Source organism: Chenopodium album, chromosome 21, assembly GCF_948465745.1.
Source record: "Chenopodium album chromosome 21, dcCheAlbu1.1, whole genome shotgun sequence".
Classification (NCBI taxonomy): Eukaryota; Viridiplantae; Streptophyta; class Magnoliopsida; order Caryophyllales; family Amaranthaceae; genus Chenopodium; species Chenopodium album.
In genome coordinates this window covers 28,039,118-28,060,090 of record NC_137854.1, presented here as the reverse complement: position 1 = coordinate 28,060,090, position 20,973 = coordinate 28,039,118, and the positions used below count along the sequence as shown (strand labels likewise).

General features: G+C 33.7%; 1 non-coding gene across 1 annotated transcript; it reads left to right on the top strand.

Annotated features, from left to right (window-relative positions):
* The first annotated feature begins 1,476 nt into the window (after nt 1-1,476).
* On the top strand, nt 1,477-1,583 carry LOC145603295 (small nucleolar RNA R71). Its single transcript, XR_014104812.1, has one exon. It is a non-coding gene; the product is annotated as a small nucleolar RNA R71 (small nucleolar RNA).
* The last annotated feature ends 19,390 nt before the right edge of the window (nt 1,584-20,973 follow it).

Genomic DNA, 20,973 nt, shown 5'->3' with positions numbered 1-20,973 from the left:
ATGCCTTTGAGATTGCAAGAATACTTTTCACTATAAGAATCGAGTATAGGCCAATACTGGCGAATGTGAATCCATGACTCACTTCGTACCATCATCGCCGATCCTCCTTTCGTGGTTCCAAACCATATGGAGTTAGTAATCTCATGGATTATGAATGGGGTGTAACCTTCACGGGTCAATCGTTGTTGCCTATCGTTGTCCCTTTTCGTGGTTGCCTTTTATGATCCGTGAACGGTTTACAAGTTTCTTAAAAACTTGTTGGCGGCTCTCTACTTTCCTTGTCCCTAGCCGTATCCCTAATCGTTTTGTCAATTCCCACTTCCTATGAGTGCCACGCATATTCACAACATGCTTACGTAGGCGCACTTCGAACGACGCCTACACCTGCAAATTTTTCACTACCTCCAAAAATTTACCAAACTGCTTATCCAACTTAGTCTTCAAGTGACGGTTAGGGAATGGTAGCTTGATAACTGGTGGTGCTTCCCTACTCTTTTCCTGGGGTGCATCATTCCCTAAGGTTGTACCCTGCAATACATTATCAGAATTATTAGTGTTACCTTGGAGCCCTGCAGGAACATTTGGTACAATGGAATCAGGAGTAGCAATATCAATTAAATCAGGTTCATCCTCTTTGGGCATTGGGGGCCCATCGTAGTGTGAACCACTCCTTAGGGTAATTGCATTCGCATGTTCCGTAGGTTGAATTCCCTGCGCTGGTAGGGCTTCTTGCTGACGAGCTTGTAGGGTAGAGGACAATTGGACAATTTGGGTGTCCATGACTTTATTATGGGCTATAATAAAGTCAATTTTTTGGTCTCTACTCTCCATATGCTTTTGCATACTGGTCAGCATTGCTCTAATTTCTGACAAAGCAGGGTCAGAAGATGTAGTAGGGGTTTGTGCTGGGGCTTTCTGGTTAGCATGAGGGTGACAATATTTCTACTGTGGGGGGGTGCTTGTTGTGGTTGTTGTGGAGGTGGAGGGTTTTGAACATTGGTGCTACGGTAAGATAAGTAGGGATGGTTCCGGTAGCCAGGATTGTAGGTGTTGGAGTATGGGTTATTTTGCTTGTAGGTTTGGAAAGCATTAACTTGCTCCATTGAACTCCTGCAATCTTGTTCATAATGACCTACACTTCCACAATTTTCACAGAAAGCATCGTTAGCATTGTTAGTAACAGCAGAAACATTAGCAACAGAATTAGGAATAGTAGTACTAAGGTTATCTAATTTTTGGCAAATAGATGTGAGCTGAGCTTGCATAAGGGTTACTGAATCAACATGGTGCTTGCCCTTATTTGCATAGCCTCTAGTATTCCCATATTGGGAATTATGTATCGCCATATCTTCAATAACTTGACCTGCATCATCAACATTAAGATTCATAAATCTACCGCTAGCTGCGGAGTCTAAAATTGTCCTAGATGCATTCCCTAATCCATTGTAAAAGGCTTGAATCAACTGCCACTTTGCCAAGTTATGGTGGGGACACTCCCTCTACAGATCATTGAACCTCTCCCAAGCCTCATATAATGCTTCATCTGGCTCTTGGGCAAAGTTCTGAATGACACTTCTTAGTAAAGTTGTTTTCTCTGTAGGGTTATATTTATTATAGAAATTCAAAGCAAGAGTCTCCCAGTTAGTAATACCAAGTGCAGTTCTATTCAAACCATTAAACCACAATTTAGCTTTTCCACATAAAGAAAAGGGAAAAAGAATCTCCCTGATTTGGTCCTGCGTTACCCCATTCTGCCTAATAGTGTTGCAGTATTGACAGAAATCTGCAATGTGAAGATTAGGATCTTCACCCTTAGCTCCACTGAATTGCTTTCTTTCTATCATCGTTATAAACTGGGGCTTGATCTCGAACTGGACTCCCTCGAGATCAGGTGAAAGAGAAAGATGTGGAAAATCCGTCAAGGATGGTTACGAATAATCGCTGAGCTTCTTTGGTGCAGTCATCTCTAATTCTGGATCAGAATGTTCCTCTGAATCACTTGAACTAGATGGTGAATTTCTAGAAATATTATTACTCCCAGAACCTGCCAGGATTTGCCTATGAAAATTATTCTGTCTATGAAAAGAGCGTTCGATCTCAGGATCGAAAGGAATGTAACCTGATCTGGAACACCTGGGCATAAACAAAGAACTAAAAAGAAAAATATTAAAACTACCTCAAAGAACAGACGTCCTTTGAGGCAAAGAAAATAATCTAGAATACAAAAATAATTAGAAATAAAAAAAAAACCGTTTCCCCGGCAACGGCGCCAAATTTTGACAGGCTAAAGTCGTATCACCTAATCAAAAGTATTACCTAAATCCTCTAACTAAAGTAGATAGGGAAGTAGGGTCGAATCCACAGGAAACTTGGTCTTTCTACTCCTAATTAATTAATATAATCTAAATTATTAAAGTAACCAATTTGTTGTTTGTAATGTGAAACTATACTACGAAGATTAAGTTTAGGGAGTAAGTCGATAATAAGAAGGCCTAGGGTCATAGGTTCACCAATAATTAATATTCCAGGATAAAACATAACAATCAATTAATCAACATTGCACAGATAACATGATTAACAGGCTCTCTCAATTTATTTACCAACATAGATCTAACAGGCTCTCGCAATTTACTAGATCTAAGTTCCTATTGAAAATAGCCTTCGATATTAAATTAACATTTGCTCGATTCATCAATTCAATATTGCTAAACATTCACAATCAAATTACATCTGCTCGATTCATAATCTAATTGCAAAGAATTAAAACAATTCAATAAGAAATTATCATGCAATATCAATAATCAATAATAACAAATTATCCCTTCATATTAATTATGGATCCCCATAAACCCTAGAATTATACTACTCAGACATAATTAAATCTAAAGCATGCAAAGTAATAAAATAAGCCATAAGGAATTGAAAGGAAGAAATTACTGAAATTAATTAAAATAGAAATCGTACCAAGACGGCGGAATTACAAAGTTAGTCAAGAACAAGGAAAAAGTAGAGAGAAAAGTCTAGAGAGAGAAAATATTAAGTAGAGAGAGAAAGTAAAAAGGGAAAGAGTAACCAAAATAATTATCCTAAAAACGTACTTAAACAAAAATCTAACAACTCCTAATTAGAAACTAAGTGTTTCGTCTAACAAACACCTCCAGAAACACGCGCCCGATCGGGCGCGCCTTTTTCCATGTGTTCTCTATGTAGCAGCTCCGCCCAATCGTGCTAGGTGCTCGCACGATCGGGCGCGCCTAGCAACGCACCATTGCTGTTGCCTTGCCCGATCGGGTCTATGCTTGCCCGATCGAGCCCTTGTGGCTCCTCGAGGCTTGGACTTCGATTGGGCTCGACTCCTCGGCCCAATCCGGATCTCCTCTTCGGGTCTTGAATACTCGGTCCAAGTACCTCGGTATTCCAAATACCGAGCCCTTAACCACCGGCTCGATGGCTCTAGCCGGCCTTGGGCTTCAATGATGGTCGTGCTCCCTCATTCTCGTAGTTGCTCTATGAAAAACCCGAGAAAATGCTCCAAAGATGCAATTTCCTACAAAACTCAACAAAAACTACGAAAAACTAGAAAACACCAATTAGTAATAAAAGTGGCCCGAAAGAGCCAAAAACACTGCTAATTATGACCAAGGGATGGGGGTAAATCTCTATATAAAATGGACATATCACTGCCACCTCCGGTCACCTCGACAACCACCGTACAACAATAAGCTTTTCCCCCTTTTCCTTCACTTTTCGTACTTTGTTAATTTGATTTAAAGCTTCAATTTTTATGTGATTTCAATTCTAAATTATTGTTATTATGGTTTGATAGTATGTTTAAATTATAAAATATTATAAATTTATGGGTTTCAACATGTTTAAATTATTATATTAATTTTCAGATTTGGGTATGTATGAATTTAGGGTTTAAAGTGTTGATTTTTCATGTTTTAAGGCTTAATAACGTACTAATTAAGTTACTTAATTATTCTATGTTCAAATTATGTCAAAGTATGATTATTTTGGTTGTATATTAATTTTCAGATTTATTAAAGTTTCAATTTTTTTATGAACAAGTAGTGTTAATTTCATGTTTTTATGCTTCTAAACCTATAAAATAATTATTGTGAGTATTTTGTGATTGAAAAAGCTTTGAACTTTATATTCTAACTTTAAAAATAATTTTCAGATTTCATACCTTTTATAATTGCATTGAATTGATATATTCTTGGGTTTTTAATTAACACACTAACTTGCTATATAATAACTATTTCAAGTAGTTATGCTTATGGGGTTATTTTATATACTTAAAACGAATTTCCAGATTTATTTACCCACTTTAAAGTTGCTGTAATTTGATATAAAACACTATATTTTCATAATTCTAACACATAAACTTGTAGTTGGATGTTGTACTACTAATTTTGACTAATGGGAGCAATTTAAAGGCTTTATTTTGATGATTTGAGAGGTTTTAAAGTAGTTTGGTATTGCTGTAAATTTATTTGCTTGGGTGTTGAGTTACTTCTTATTATTTGGTTTAGGAGAGGAGTTCGTAGAAGGTGACTTCTAGTTTCTAAAGTGGCCAACTAATTCGTTTATTCAAGGTACGTACGAATTACGAAACCTTGACTTTAGAAGCATGTTTAGGAACAAAACGAGAACTTAATATCATGTATAGAGAAGACTAGGAATAATTGTTTGGTTATACATTGTGATATCCGTGTGATGTGCACTATATTACTTTGCAAATATTATTTATGCATTAAATTTCCAAGATGTGCTTAGAGGCAAAGGTATGTAAATATGTGGAGTGATTTATTTATTACTCATTCATGATTATTGAAATAGACTGAGTAAAAGAAGAATTCAAGTCTTATAAGACGAGGTTAAGGTTTTGGGGTGCCTTATGCACTCAAGGTGTTTACGCACCGAGGTAGTAAAGGAATAAATGATAAATGTTGTTTTGTCAGTAATAAATCAAGAATTGAAACCGGAAACTTGCCTTGCTTGATTTAATTGTGTTTGGAATGTTTGTATTGTTATGCATATGAGTTATCACCAAGTCTAAACCTGTAAATCACGTAAAGTGCAAGATAAATGAGCAATAAAACTCTGGATTGGTGCACTTCAGGAGTAATGACAATCAGGGGTTGGGGTACATGGGGTATTAGCCGTGTACTTTTCTCGAGGCCGTCTGATCTACGAGTCTCTTATTTCAAATATTTTTTTTAAAACTAGGAGTTAGGTGAGAACTCATACTAACTACGGTCACGGAGTCGCGCCCGTGGTCGTTGGATATTTATTGATGTTTCCAAAAGGAGGCATGGGGTTTTCTTTATTGATGTTCCAAACAGAGCAGGGGTTGGACAACCTTGTCTATTGCTTAATCCAATGAATGATATAAAACGAGTTAACTACTATTAATTAGTGAAGTCCTAGTAAATTGATAGTCGAGTCGTGTGTTGAGTCTATAATTTAATAATGCATGATGATTAATTATTATTTGTAGCATGTTAGTTATTTCTTAATTTGTTTCGCAGCTTGTATGTACTTGGCTTTGCTGATTGCGTGCTTTTGTGTGTGTCTTTCCTTGGTCATGGCCTTCGCCTTTCAATGACCTTGTGACGATCCAATTTTTACACTTGTAATATTGGGGAGCAGATTAACCACAGGTTCTTACACATGCAGCATCCGCATCAGGGTTGTGGGATTTTTGAGTGGAGAATTGTTTATTGTTCGCAGTTTATTTCTTTTCATAGGTTTGAATTTATTTTAAAATCGGTTTTATTTTTGTTCTACTTCTACTAGTTTTGATTTTGAATAAGGGCCTTAACGGTTCCAACTTGTAGCACTTAATTTGTTTTTATTCGTTGGTTTTGAAATTTATTTATAACTGATTTAGTATTTCCGCTGCTAATTTCTAATATAGCCTTAACGTTTGAACACGTGGCGGTAGCACGCCAGTAATTCTCTTGAATTTTGTTCAGGGTATTCACAGGTTTAAAGAGAGAATTATTGGGGTGTTACAATAAGTGTTGGGATCTACGATGCGCGAGCACCATGCGGAACCAAAACCCGCCCGGACCACATGCATAATTAGTACAACTAATAAACATAAAATTAATAAAGTAATAAACACATAAGAGAGAAAGAGAGAAGGAAAAAGACTATCTTACCCTCAATGTGTGCTTCAACAAGTACCAAACACGAGCACGACCCTCGAAAATCTCTAAACACGCACGCGTCAATCCTCCTACTTCGCACACCCACGCGCCGAAATAAAGTTTTTATCTCGTAGTTTAGATGAGACCGAACCAAAAAGGGAGTTTTCCGAACTTAAAGGTTTTTTAACGCTTATGGGAGATGCCTTATTGAGTTCTACTCAAAGTGTGAATTCCCGACTCCCAAGGTTGGTATATATAGGCAAAGCATTACCAATTCCCACAATATGCTTTCCATGTAAGAGAATTGATAAAGTAGAAAAATAAGCAATTAAATGAATAATAAATTAAATTAAATAAACAAATCAATAAGCAAATAACAAGTGGCATCTCAAGGGAGAGGGTAGGTGAGGACCACAACTTCCCTTGTTCCTCTAGCAAAGCCTCAATATACTGGGGTCAATAGTGTCGCGCCATCTGGTGCTCAGCCTTGGGTCTAAGGCGGCCCTTGCTGGCGGCCTAATGCTCAGATAGGCCTGCCAGCAGCCCCGATGCTCACTAGTGCTCGCAAGCAGGCCCTTGCACGTTGGCACCATTATCTACTGCAAGCTGCTAGCTTGTGGCCCGACTAAACAACGTAGCAGCATGTGATGCGTGATGCTGCTTAGCGAGCGTGCAATTCATACTTGTGGTATAGCCATGCCTTGCAGTTGGTGGCCATTGCTAGCCTAGCCTTGGCATGGCTAGCTGCTAGCTATGGCCAATACAAGGCAACGACTAAGCGTTGACTTGTTGTTTGACTTATTTATTGTCTCACCAATTCGTAGAATTAACGCGACGTTCTCGGCTTCGGCATTCTAAGTTTGAAATACGACGTCTGAGTTTGTAAAATCCTTCTTGACGTATTAAATCCTTTGGATTAATTTGCCATCTTAGTTTTGTTATTACTCCATTTATTGTAGCATTTGTGAATGTGTTGACAATTGTACAAATCTATGCAATTGAAATTGCATTGAATGAGAAAATTAATAGACAAACTAGGAAGTCGCCTATTAAATTTTTTGAATTTGTATATTGTTAATTGATCATTAACAAAAGGGACAAGCAACTACAATCTATGGTCGAAATGGTAAAAGGGTGTTGGTTTTTTACTTTGTTTAGTAGTTTACTCATACCTCATTCATTTCATTGGAAAGCTTATTTCAATGGATATCCATCCTTGTAAGTTTCATATAAAAATTCTAGGGCTCAAAAATAAATTAGATAGGATTAAGGTTAAGATTATGAGAACAGAAAATAAGGGTGAGGTTTATAGATTTTTGGTAAAACAAAGGGTTCGAAAAAGCCTATAATGGCTTTAAAAATGCTAATGGGCTAAAGTAAAATGGCTTTGGGTTAGAACAAAAGTTTAAACTAGCAATTTTCAAGTCCATTAAGCAACCTGGAGAAACTAGGTGTGATGTACATTTCAGCATCGAGCTTTATTATTTAAAGACACATTTTGGTGTCTATACACCCTGAATATCCCACTGTACTTACACTTGTTCACTCGTGCTTCCTTACCTTGTTTCTCTTGTTTTACACCTACCCGCTTTTTAACTCTCTCTCTCTCTGATCTCTATATATATATCTCTCTCTCTCTCACACACACACACACGCGCTCACACACACACCAGCTCCATGTCTTATCACTTTAATCTCCTTCATATAATAATATATAATATAGTAAGATAAGGCTATTTTTTAGTTCACATGATGTAATCAAATTTTCAGATTTGATCAAATTTTGACTTTTTTTGTACACTAATCCATAAGATATACACTTGTATATATATATATATATATATATATATAGGGGAAGGCTCTCGTGAGAATTTTTCTTATGTGAGAATTTTTCTTATGTGAGAACACTCTTTATGTTCTAAATTTTTACTCGTATGTTCTAAATTTTAAATCTGATGTTCTAAACTTTTCCTTGGGTGTTCTAAATTAAATCAAATGTTCTAATTTAGTATTCACATGTTCTAAACCATAAATTAGTTAAGTTTGATGTCATAAATTTTAAATATATTGTTCCAAAATTTTAACTTATATGTTCTAAAACGGGTGTTCAAAGATTTTTAATTATATGTTCCAAATTTTAAAGCGTATGTTTTATTTTTTTACACGTATGTTCTAAATTCTTTACTCACACTTTCTATATTCTTTATCAGTTTGTTCTAAATTTTTATTCACATGTTCATAATCTTAAGTCAGATGTTCTAAACTTTACTCATATGTTTGAAATTTCATAAATCAAATTTTATAAATTTTTAATCACTTGTTCAAATTCTTAAATCAGATGCTCTAAACATATTACTCACACAAATGTTCTAAATTATTACTCATATGTTCAGAATTTTAGTTTGAGTCATATGTTCTAAATTTTAACTCGCATGTTCTAAATTTTTACTCACATGTTCTAAATTTTTACTCATATGTTCAGAATTTTAGTTTGAGTCACATGTTCTAAATCTTAACTCGCATGTTCTAAAATTTTACTCACATGTTCTAAATTTTTACTCATATGTTCTAAATTTTAAATCAGTTCTCATATAAGTATGAATTCTCACATATGGACCTATTCTCACCGGATCCCTCCCATATATATATATAATTGTTGGTTTAAAATTACGAATAAATAAACATAAAAATCAGAGAAGATCTAATGTAATCTACAGTAATATCAATATGATTAAGTTGAATAAAACATAGCTTAAAAGTCAAAAAGAAATAGAAACACTGATATAGAGTAGAATCTAGAATTATAAAAGTCAACCAGAGTCTCATTCTTATCAACATCATTATTTTTCTAAACAAATAAACCGATTTATCATTCCCTATATATGAATAAGTTGTGATAGCAAAATAAACAAATATCTATCAAAATCCTTATTAAATTACAACTCCAAATCTAAATCCAACTTCCATCCAAATTAACAAGATGCAAAAGTAAATTTGTCCTACACGACAAGGATGTATATGATCTTTTGATAAACAATTGAACATGGAATTTGTGGTTATTTGCAAACTTGTAAATTTTGCACAACTAAAACATCAATCCGTAAGTGCCAACAAGTAGGAGCAATTAATGTAGAAAGTTGGGTTTTGTTTGTTAGTTCAAAATTGTACTACAAAGCATGATTGGATAGAAATGAACGACAAAAACATATATGAAGTGCCCCATTTTTGGCTCCACACATCACAACTTCGTAACCTTACAAATGATTTTGGTCGGCGATTAATCTTTTTTTTTCTAAGTCCGTCCAACAACTCTCTTTTCGATTTCAATTCTCGTGCATTTAAGGTCCCTAGTCTTCTTGTCTATTTCTATGAGGTAACAATTTAGATATTCTTCACTAAAGTAAAAGAGTAAAGATTTAGGAATCTATGCTATCTTTTGTCATAATCTGATTGAAGAATATCTCAAAGAATTAAAGTCGGTTTCATTACGCCATATTAAAAGATTTTGTTTGACACAAACTATTGGGTGCGGGCACCTGCACCCAAGTGTTTGTGCGTCTGCAGTGATATTCCTACATTTCTCTATTATTTCACTTTTCCTCTCTTAAAATTGCAGAATCTGAAAAACTCTACCTGAAAAATATCATTGCACCACCAATGATGTTGGATTAGCGATTGAATCGCACCATTAGATTTGCGATTGAAACACACCACCAAGCACCAAAGGATTTGCGATTGAATCACACCACCAAGCACCAATGGATTTTCGATTGAATTGCACCACCGATGGCGTCAGATTTACGATTGGGTACACAAACATCGATTATGATGATTTGCGTATTCCGATAGGTGGTGCAATTGAATCTAGGCTGCTATTGAATCGAAATTAGTAATCCGATTTGCGATTAAATCCGGTGAATAAGCAGGATAAGACGAATTTCGTTACTTATGGCTCGTCGGATTTGATAGGTTGTGACTGGTGATGTAGTGGGGATCGATGGGTTCAATGGTGGGTTGTGGGCTCGGTGGCTGGTGATGCAGCAAGGATCGATGGGTGGGTTCGGTGGTGGGTGGGTTATGTGGCTGGTGATGCAGTGGGGATCGGTGGGTAGGTTCGGTGGTTCGGTGTTTGGTGGTTTATTGTTAATGGGTGTAATGGGATCAATGGCAGGGGTGGCATGGATTTGTGGGTTTTTTGAGAAAGAAAGAGAGGAAGAGGGGGAAAGATGAGAGAGAGAAAGAAATGATTGTTAGTATGTTGTTAATATTAGCCAATAAAGGATGTATATTAGCCATTAGAATGAAAATATCAGCCAATTAATGTTTTATATCAGTCAACATTAAGGATATATAATACATTAGTAAAATCGTATCAGCTAATATAAGATGCCAACAAAAGATCTACTAAGCCAACAATAGGAGTATATCAGCCAACAAAAGTTACATATAAGCCATCAAAAGGAGTATATCGGCCAACAAAAGGTACTTATCAGCAAGGAACATATCAGCCAACAAATGAAGCGTATCAGCCAAAAAACTAATAGGTAAGCCAACAGCAAAATAAACATATTAGCAAACAAAATTAAACATATAAGCCAATATTAAAATACACATATCAGTCAACTAAAGAAACATATAAGCCAAATGATGTTTGATATTAGCAAAAAAAAAAAGAACTTATCAAAATTTTAAAAAATATATCTGATTGTGTTATAAATAAACTGATACATAATATAATATAAACATATTACAGTTAATTTAGTCAATATTATTAGAAAGATTAGTGGTATTAAAAACTAATCTGACTTGACCTAATCTAATCAAACTCGAAAGTATGTATATATGAGTGTTTACAAGAGAATAATCCTGATATAATTCCTAGCTATGATTCACAAGAATCAAATTTTTTTTTTATTTATTTTTTTTATGTTTAGAGAGTCACAAGGGGGGGAGTATTGATCCCAAGATCTCTTGAAATCGGGAGGGAAATTCTAACCACGTGAGCTATCCCCCACTCTCACAAGAATCATGTATTATATAAGTGATTACAAAATATAATATCAAATTAGAGCTGATCACATGTAGCCTAGCCCGCTGGCCCGATCCGATTTTGGGCAGGTTTTGGGCAGCCTTATCTGGCTCGTAATCGAGTTGGGCTCAGATCAACCGGATTTTTCAAAAAAAATGGGCGGGCTTGCATGTGTAGGGACTATTTCAAGCATCCCAAACTTGAACCCCACTGTAATCATACACTTAAGCATGGCGGCATCCAAAGGGAAAGAAAAAAGAGCAAAAGAGTCGCCAACATGTGTTTAGGAACTTGTAAACCGTTCACAAGGTGAAGATTACACCCCTTAATGATCCATGAGATTGTCAACTTCAATAGGTATGGAACAAAGACTGTATGTTCAGGGATGAGGGTACGAATTCAATCTAAAAGAGAAAGAACCCGCCCTATAAAATAGGCCTCTACTTTATTCTTCTCGTATTCATGTGCGCTTTCTGAGTAACATGAAATCGTTAGATTAACCCTAAACCTGTTTTATCTATGTTGAATTGGTTGAATATTAATACACAAATAAATCTATTATTGGCAATCACTTGAATTAAAATCATATTAGCCTAGACCAAATTATTAATTGTCTTATTAAGCGTGATTTCAAGTACAAATTCCCTTTAAACCTACATAAAAGGCGTGATCAAGCAATAACAACAATATAAATCAAGCAACATGATAGTAATTATAACAATAATATTATAATCATAATAAGGCATAATAAAGCTTAATGATAATAGCAAGATCCTAAGCATGAATCTAACAAGATTGATAACAAATCCTAGCATGTCACAAAGCAGTAAAGATCAAAGCTTTAGCCCTAACATGATACTAACATGCTATTATAAATAGGGAGAGACAACCTAAACATGAATCTAGAAAGCATTAAAACATCCTAACATGATACTAGGAATTTAATCAAATCTAAGCATGCTTTCTACATTGAAATAATAGGGAGTAAGCTAATTACTTACTTTGAAGCCCCGTACCTCTTTCTAATAACAAAATACACGCGTTAGTAAACTTCAATAATAAATCAAAGAATAAAATAATTGAAAGAATGAGTTAAAAAGTTTAGACTGGATTTGGGACCAAACTCTCAAAAATTATCAACCTTTCACGTCTAGGGTGAAGGCAACTTCGAACTTGGCTAGGTGTTTCTAGAACTAATGTATGCGTTACGGTGTTTGTAAAAGCTAGTTTAGAAAATCTAGAGGGAGAAGAAACAAGCTATATTGCTTAAGAGAGAGAAGAGAGAATTAGAGAATTCTGGGTGATTTGAAAACGGAGGTCTAGGACCCTATTTTTAGAAAAACAGTCCGAAAACGATAGAAAAGACATCCAGTTCCATTCGAATAAAAACACATCATGTCGCTAGGCAACAAGACCAGCGCCAGGCGACAGACTTGTCGTTTAGCGCTAAAACAGTTTTTTTTGCGGATTTGTTTTTATCATATCTTTTGATCCAGAAGTCTAAATAAGGCATATAATATGTCGTTGGAATGCTCTTGAAGTCTACTTTCTAACCCAATTAGAATCAGATTAAAATCTTTCTTAGATAAAAAGATATTTCCAAAATAGTGGAAGGGTATCAGTTTTGGATAGAGTTTCGTATTCCTTAAAAATCTTTTTCGTTATAGCTCAGAATTAATATTATAATATATCATTGGAAAGATCATTTCAAGATCTATCCAAACTTATAAAATTTTGGATAAAGATTGTGAGGCACGAAAATAATATCTGATTGACTTTGAACTTGTTTAAATTCGAATAAAATTAGGACTTAAAAAAAGGAAACTTTTAAATAGGAAAGTTTTTATGCAATTCCAAATTCTATGATCATATCTTTTTAAAAAGGATAAATAAAATTTTTTAGGAACTTATAGAAGCTTCTAATTAATCCTAATTAGTTTAGGAATAGGATTAAACCTTTGGACCCTCCACATGATCATTGGGTCGTAGGTAAAATCCAGTTTGAGCCCAGTTTAGTATTTTGGTCATAACTTCCTCATTATTCATCGGAATTGGGCTTATAATATATCGTTAGAAAGGTGTTTTCAAGCCCCATCCAACTACACCATTATTGGACCCTTATCATGTACCAAACTAAATTGGATTGGAGGTTTTTATAAATAGAGTATGAAAAAAGAAGTATTTTTTTATTAAAAACGACCGCATCAGAAAACTTTTCACACTTTCACTTCATTCGATTATCATTCAACGTGAAAGATATTCATCACTGGGTTTGGTTTTAGGGAGACACATTTGAGTTTCTACAACTTGGGATTGGAAAGCATTTTTATGTGAATTTAGTTGATTTTTTTTTGCTCGGCCGTATAATGGATTGAAGAGCCTGCACGGCCTGATCATTTTGGGCGGTTTTGAGCACGAACTTTTCTGCCCGAAGTTTGGCCTGGCCCAACCTGAGAAATGGGCAGAAATTTTAAGTCTTGGCATAGCCTGAACTCGGCCCGACCCGTGCAATAATCACCTCCATATCAAATATATTTATATAACAATTGTATTATACAAAAGATAATAGGAGTTGATAATAAATATTGATATCAAGAGATTCTCTTGATATCTTTAATTATATGAACTAATCTCGAGTTTCAATAATCCTTTAAAGTTTTGGATTTCAAAAATGGATCAATCGCAAGAAGCAACATGATAAGAAGGTCGGAGGTTAAAATCCCATCCACCCTTTTATCAAGTGTAATCTTTAAAACTTGATATGGTGATATTCATGTTAATTACATTCAAATTTCAAGTGCAATCATGTGAAGGTCATGATAGAGTAAATAAATCAATCTTAACTTAAACCATTGTTTCAAACTTTGGTTTAGTTGATCCTCTAACAATTACCGATACTTATACTCCATAACTTCATTGTTTTCAATATTTTTTCTTGTAAGTTACACATATTTCTCATTGTTTTTGCGATATACCCGTTAGTTGAAAACATATATATAGAATTGGGATCATGTGAAAACCTATGTGAATAATGAGAAATAAAAACCAATCTCAGTCGTTGATAGCACTCCATCTGATGGCTCACGTGTCAACCACTCTCATTAATGGCATTTTTGTAATTTCGTAGCTTTTTAAACTTTTTTTCCCAGTTATTTGAGCTTTTATGGCAATTTCATTTACTTTATAACTGATGTTATTTACTTTTACTAATTTTTCATTTACTTTTAAATAATGAAACTGAAATATACTTTGTAAAGTTTTATGACAATATCATAAGCTACTTTGTAATTTTACAGCTTTTTAAACTTTTTTCCAGTTTTTTGATCTTATATGGCAATTTCATTACTTTATGACTAATTTCATTTACCTTTACTAATTTTTCATTTACTTTTAGAAATGAAACTAGAAACTAATTAATTTTTTTTTTTTTTTTTTTTTTGGAACCAAACTAGAAAACAATTGGAAAAATTGCTCCCATTAATCCGAACTTTGCCTCGTCCGCCGAAAATAATCCCAACTTTCGTTTATTATCTATCGCTCCCAACTTTGGGGGGTATTAATTTTTGTTGCACCCAACAGGTCATCTAACCTGATGTAGCAGGTTACCTAGCCACGTGCCAGCGTATGATTGGCTTAATTTTTTTATTTTTTTTTAAAAAAAAAAAAAAAAAAAAAAAAAAAACTCCACAAACCACCCATACCAAGCGGCTGCCACCACACCCCCATCGCCACCCTACCGGAAAATCACCCACACCCCCGAAAAACCCCTCCCTTGTTGCCGGAAACCACCGCCCAGCTTTCTCCCTCCCTCAAAACCCACCCCTTCCCTTCCCCTACCCCCAAAAACCCCTCCCCCACCCACGAAAACCCCTCCTCCACCCCTTCCCTTCCCCCACCATAGTTTCCCAAATCACGGGCAAGGAGGCCACGGAATTGGCCAAAAATGGCAGAAATCGGCCGATTTAGGGTTAAGACCAACTATTCAGCCCGAAATCGGCCAATTTCGGCCGTTTTCACCCATTTCTATGGCCGTTTTCAGGGAGAAATGGGGGTGCGTTTTTGGTGGTTTTTGGGCGTTTCAGGGTGTGTTCCGGCGTCGAGGTGGGCTAGGGGTTGTGACGCCGAGGTGGGCCAAGGGTTTCGGCGTGGAGGTTGGGGCTGAGAGAAGCTAAGGGAGGTGGCGATGGTGGAAGGTGGTTGAGAGAAGCTAAGGGGAGGTGGCTGTTGGGTTTTTTTTTTAATTATGTTTCTAATTTTTTTTCTATTTTTTTCAACCAATTACATGTTGACACGTGTGCAAAAAAAAAATAAATCAGAAATGTTTACCTGATTTGCCGGTTGCAAGTCAGTTGGGTGCAATAGAAATTAATACCCCCTAAAGTTGGGAGTGATAGATAATAAACGAAAGTTGAGATTAATTTCGGCGGACGAGGCAAAGTTTAGATTAATGGGAGCAATTTTTCCAAAATAATTTGTATAGTTGAAATATAACGAAAAGGTCATTTATGACATGGGAAGCATGTGGACCGTTCGATTAACATGACCTAAGGGCCTAGATTAGTTCCCAGTTCTCATTTCAACCTTTGTTTTCATCATAACTTGGTTATATTTATCTCATAGGATGGCTTGTAATATTTAACCATTTGTATATGAACAACTTCTTTTCACCGATTATATCATTTGCTATTATATTTACATTTACACTAAATATATAGGATAAAAAAAAGGGAGTACTCGTATTGATTTTGGTTCGAGGCCATACGTCCTTCAATCTTTTTAAATTGCAATGTGTAATTATTCATGCAATAAAATTTTGACCAACTTTAGCGATTTATATGTTAGAAATGTCATAAACTCATAATCATGTGAGATCTTATGACCTTTGTTTCGTTAAGTCTTTCAATATATTAACTCTTTATGTTGTTTACAAAAATATTATTAAAAATATATAATGACAAGTTGAATAATGTTGCAATTAAATATAACGGAGGAATCATGTAAAAATATATCTAATTATAGTATAAAAGTATACTTGATTTCTATATTTTGTTAGTGTTGCTAATGTGTTGTATACTCAGATTACTCACACCTCACAGGAAGCACAGAGAGTATTGCTATTTGCATTTCATAATTGTTCACACACACTTGAAAAACGAATGAAAAGGGGGTGATTAACCGCCAAATTAATCCAAACCACGGGAGTTTTGTTGTGGGGAGGCAAAGATAACAATGGCTCAACAAATCAAACAATGGGTCCCACGCTTTAGCTATGAAATAAATTAAGTGGGGCCTTAATCAGGAGCCCTCAAATCATCCAAAAAAGCACACCTCACAACCTTGTGCTCACTCAGTCTTCTTTCTATTCCATTTATTCCCTCCGTATTTAAATAAATAAAACGTCACTTTTGTACATGTATGTCAATGTAAAACTTTGAAAGATAATACCTTTAATTATCAATAAGTTAAATTTATAATATTTGAATACTAATAAACTATTCATTGAGATGATTCCAACAAATATCCACAGGACTATATTTATTCTTATGTATAAACACAAACATAACTCCAAGTGAATTAGATGAAGAGTGCAAAAAAATTAAAAGGTTTTACTTATTTAAATGTGGATAGAGTATATCATAATAAGCGTATCAGTTTGACTTTTGCATACACTATTTACATACAACTTTAACTTAATGTTATACTATTACTCAAGCGGCTATCATGTGCGCACCATAGCTAGTCATGTGCCCATGTCCGAGGAATTTTCGCATCTTGGCCTAACTTAACAAATTAAATTGTTGACAGTTAACATTAATGAGGGGAAATATGTAAATAAATACTTTTAAAAATATTAATGTCCGCACATTATTCATAAGTATTCAAAAAAGAGACATTTAACGTTAATATAAGAATCTAATCTTATATACATACATACATACATACATACATATATATATATATATTTTCCCGAGATTTTAGAGAGGATTTTGTTATTTAAAAAAAAATAGAGCGCCATGTAGAAATACGATTTTGCGCTATGTAGGATTAAAATGTCCTAAGTAGGATTGCAATTTGATATGTGCCACGTAGGATATAAACTATTAAAAAAATTAAAATAATAAAATTTTAAGAAAAAGTCAAGATATAATGAACAATCCAAATTCATCAACTACTACTTAAGCTTAAAATAAAAAAAAAATAAAAATAAAATAATTTAAGTAGCAAAACAAAATAAAAATAAAAATTATCATACTTTTCTAATGGTCTATCTAATTACTTCAAATAAAATTTGTAGTATAATCTATGATAAAATCAATCAAATCTATGCTCAAGTATTGTGATTCAAACCCAACAAAAACTTATCTTTTTCTTATGACTAATTTTTTCAAACACCGTTCATGGGGTTTTTTTATTCCCAAACTACAACACTAGACGGAAATAAAATAAATCTTAAAAAATAAATACTTTTTTTTAAAAAAATTAATCCTTATCATTATTATTTGGACTGTTAGTATTTAGAATGAATATATTTTAAAAAAATGAAAAAAAAAACAAAATCAAAAAATTATTCATATAGATAACAACTAAAAAATGATAAAATTTAATATTAAAAGAAAAAACAATGCTAAAAAAATGATATGGATAACAATTAAAAAGGAATAGATTATAAAGAATGATAAAATTTATATATAGAAGATATGAGGGATTGTATTTTCTTATAAATAGGCCTTAATTTAATTCACAATACATAGAAAAATATTAATTGTTTCTTTTCATAGTCGGATATCACAAGATTCATGGCTACATGTCATTGATCGGAGGCACAAGAATTACAAAGAAACGATATACTCTACACACTATATATTTAGGCTGAAAAAGGGAATAGGATAATCCTGTCAGCGTCATTCATAGGAGACCCAAGAAACATAATATGAATCATAACTACAAAAAAAAAAGAATGAGGTGTAGAAGAGTGGGAACCTCACAAATTGTTTTTTTTTTTTTATTTTAAATTATTGATAATATCATAATTATATTAAATGGGGGTTTAATTTATAACTTAAACCAATTTAAATTATTATTATTATTATTATTATATAATAAGACACAAATCTTAAATAATCTTAAAAATAAACTCGTGCGTGCATAGGCTTCACACCTAGTAATTTAGTAAATAAGTACATTGGCAGATTTACATTGTCACAAGGGATAGCATGTGCTACCCCCAGAAATTGGTATAAAATTTTAATGTTGCAGTTTTATAACTAATGTCAACTATTGTTGCAGTGGTTAAAATGAGAATTTCCTAAAATTTTGGCTGTGCAATCCATCAGGGTTTGATCCCTTCTTTTCTATTTTATTCCTTTTTTTTTTTTTTTTTAATTTTTTTATTTTAAAGGGAACTTGTCCTTGCTCTTTGTTCCAAATGGATTTCCCCTTCAACTTTATTTCTTTTACTACGTACAGGTGTAGGAAAGTATTAATAAGATTTAAAATAATTCTCAATTTGTTTTTTTCATTTCACAAATATTTATTGAAGTATAATTGTGCATATTATTCATGAGAGTTTGTTTGAAAAAGGAAGGGATGTATATGCAAATAGACCATGTTAATAATAAAGTTATACTTGTTTAGTCACAAAATATCTACGTAGTATATGTCTATTATATCAACTTTTTATTAGATTTTATAATAGACAATAAGAAGATAGGCACATTTTAATTGATGCACTTATTAATATACAGAGGCAATGACAATCATACATAGTACTTACTTTGTTCCACATATTTCCTCTCACTTACTGCTGCAGATCCACACATCAAAAATTAGGAATTCTTCTCATAAGGAGGACATCTTAATAATTATTTTTCTTACCTTATTAACAAAATCCCTACCTTATAAAAAGTAGAAAACATCTCTTAGGAATAGTGTACTACTAATTATACCCTCAAAACTATGTACAAAGTTGTGTACAATATGTGTATTTAGTTTAATACCCTCATTAATATGTTTACTATCATTAATATATTAAATGTTTTTTTTTTATCATTAAACATATCATCAATTAATTTTGTTTTTGTTAACAAATAATTTGTAATGATTTTTTTATTAAATAAAAAAATTCTAATGCTTTACACTTATATGATATTATTATTATTATTTAAAAAGAAAAAATTTGTATGTACAATGAAACGGTGTATTACCAAGTGACTGTTTATTTTTACTTTTTCATAGTTGCTCTTCTTAGGGCCTGTTCACATTTACTGAACTGAGCTGAACTGAACTGAACTGAACTGATTGGAGCTGAACTGAACTGAACTGATTGGAACTGAACTGAATTGAGTTGAAATGAATATTTTATGTGAGAGGGAAATTAAGAGCTGAACTGAACTGAACTGATTGGAGCTGAACTGAACTGAACTGATTGGAGCTGAACTGAACTGAACTGATTGGAGCTGAACTGAACTGAACTGAACTGATTGGAGCTGAACTGAACTGAACTGAAATTAAGTAAATATGAACAGGCCCTTATTTCCGCAAAGTCTCTTAACTCTTGCGAACTTTGATTTGGAATAAAATCCTACTAACTTATCATCCCCCACCCCCCCCCCCCCAAAAAAAAAAAAAATCTTGTCGTTTTTTAATTGCAACTATTGTTAAGGTTTATTAGCTTTTTTTTTTTTGTGATTAGAGAGCCACAAGGGCGGATGATGTGAATCGATCCAAAGATCTCTTGGACCGGGAGGGGAGCTTTAACCACTTGAGTTATCCCTCACTATGTGGTTTATTAGCTTTTTAAGTGTACATATAAACAACATCATAGAATTTGAATGGGATTCATATATTAGATAGTTTGGTGATATTTGAGCAGGCGTATGTTATCAAGAGGTATAAAGAACTAAAAATCCTAAAATCAAGGGAAATCGGTGGTAGAAAAAAAGTGGTATTAATTATGAAGAGAATTTAAGATGAAAAATATAACTAATTAATTGGTGATTGCTTTAGTATTGATATAGATATTAGATGGTCGTCATAGAACATTAAAGAACTTGTTTACATATTATTACTCCATATGACTAAAGCTCACAAAAAAATTCATTTGAAGAAAAACACGATAGAAATATTATACTAAGTACTATTGAAACATGCACAACAATTAAGAGTTCTAAACTAATAATGGCCGCTTAAAATATGAAGGGATGGAAAACATTAAATATTATATAATAATAATAATTTTGAAATAGCACTGTCAAACTTTTGAGGATTTAAAAATTAATTGTCTTAAAAGATTTTGGTGGCTTTCTTATAATTCTACAAATTCACCACATAATATGCACATAAATCAAATAGTACGTATTTAAATTACTAGGTCTACCACCCTAACCAAAGGTGTAAATACACGCCAATACAACTTCTCCGCAAGAGCTAGCCCCTCCGCGCGCATCGCGCGCGTAGGATACCCTAGTAATATCAAAAGTAAACAAATACACAAAAAGGTTGGTATTTTTTTTTGTGGGATAGAGTATAATAAGAAAATTGGTCTCTTACAACAAGACAAGCTAACTAGTATAGACTATAGAAGTATAGAGTAATACGAGTAGACAGAGTAGTGTAGGGAATATTTCAAGCATTATGATAACCCCAAACTTGAACCCCACTGTGATCATACACTAAAGTACGGTGGCGTTCCAAAGGGAAAGAAAAAGAGCAAAAAGAGTCGCCAACAAGTTTTAGGAACTTGTAAACCCAAAAGACAATCCAAAAGGACCATCAACTACTCCA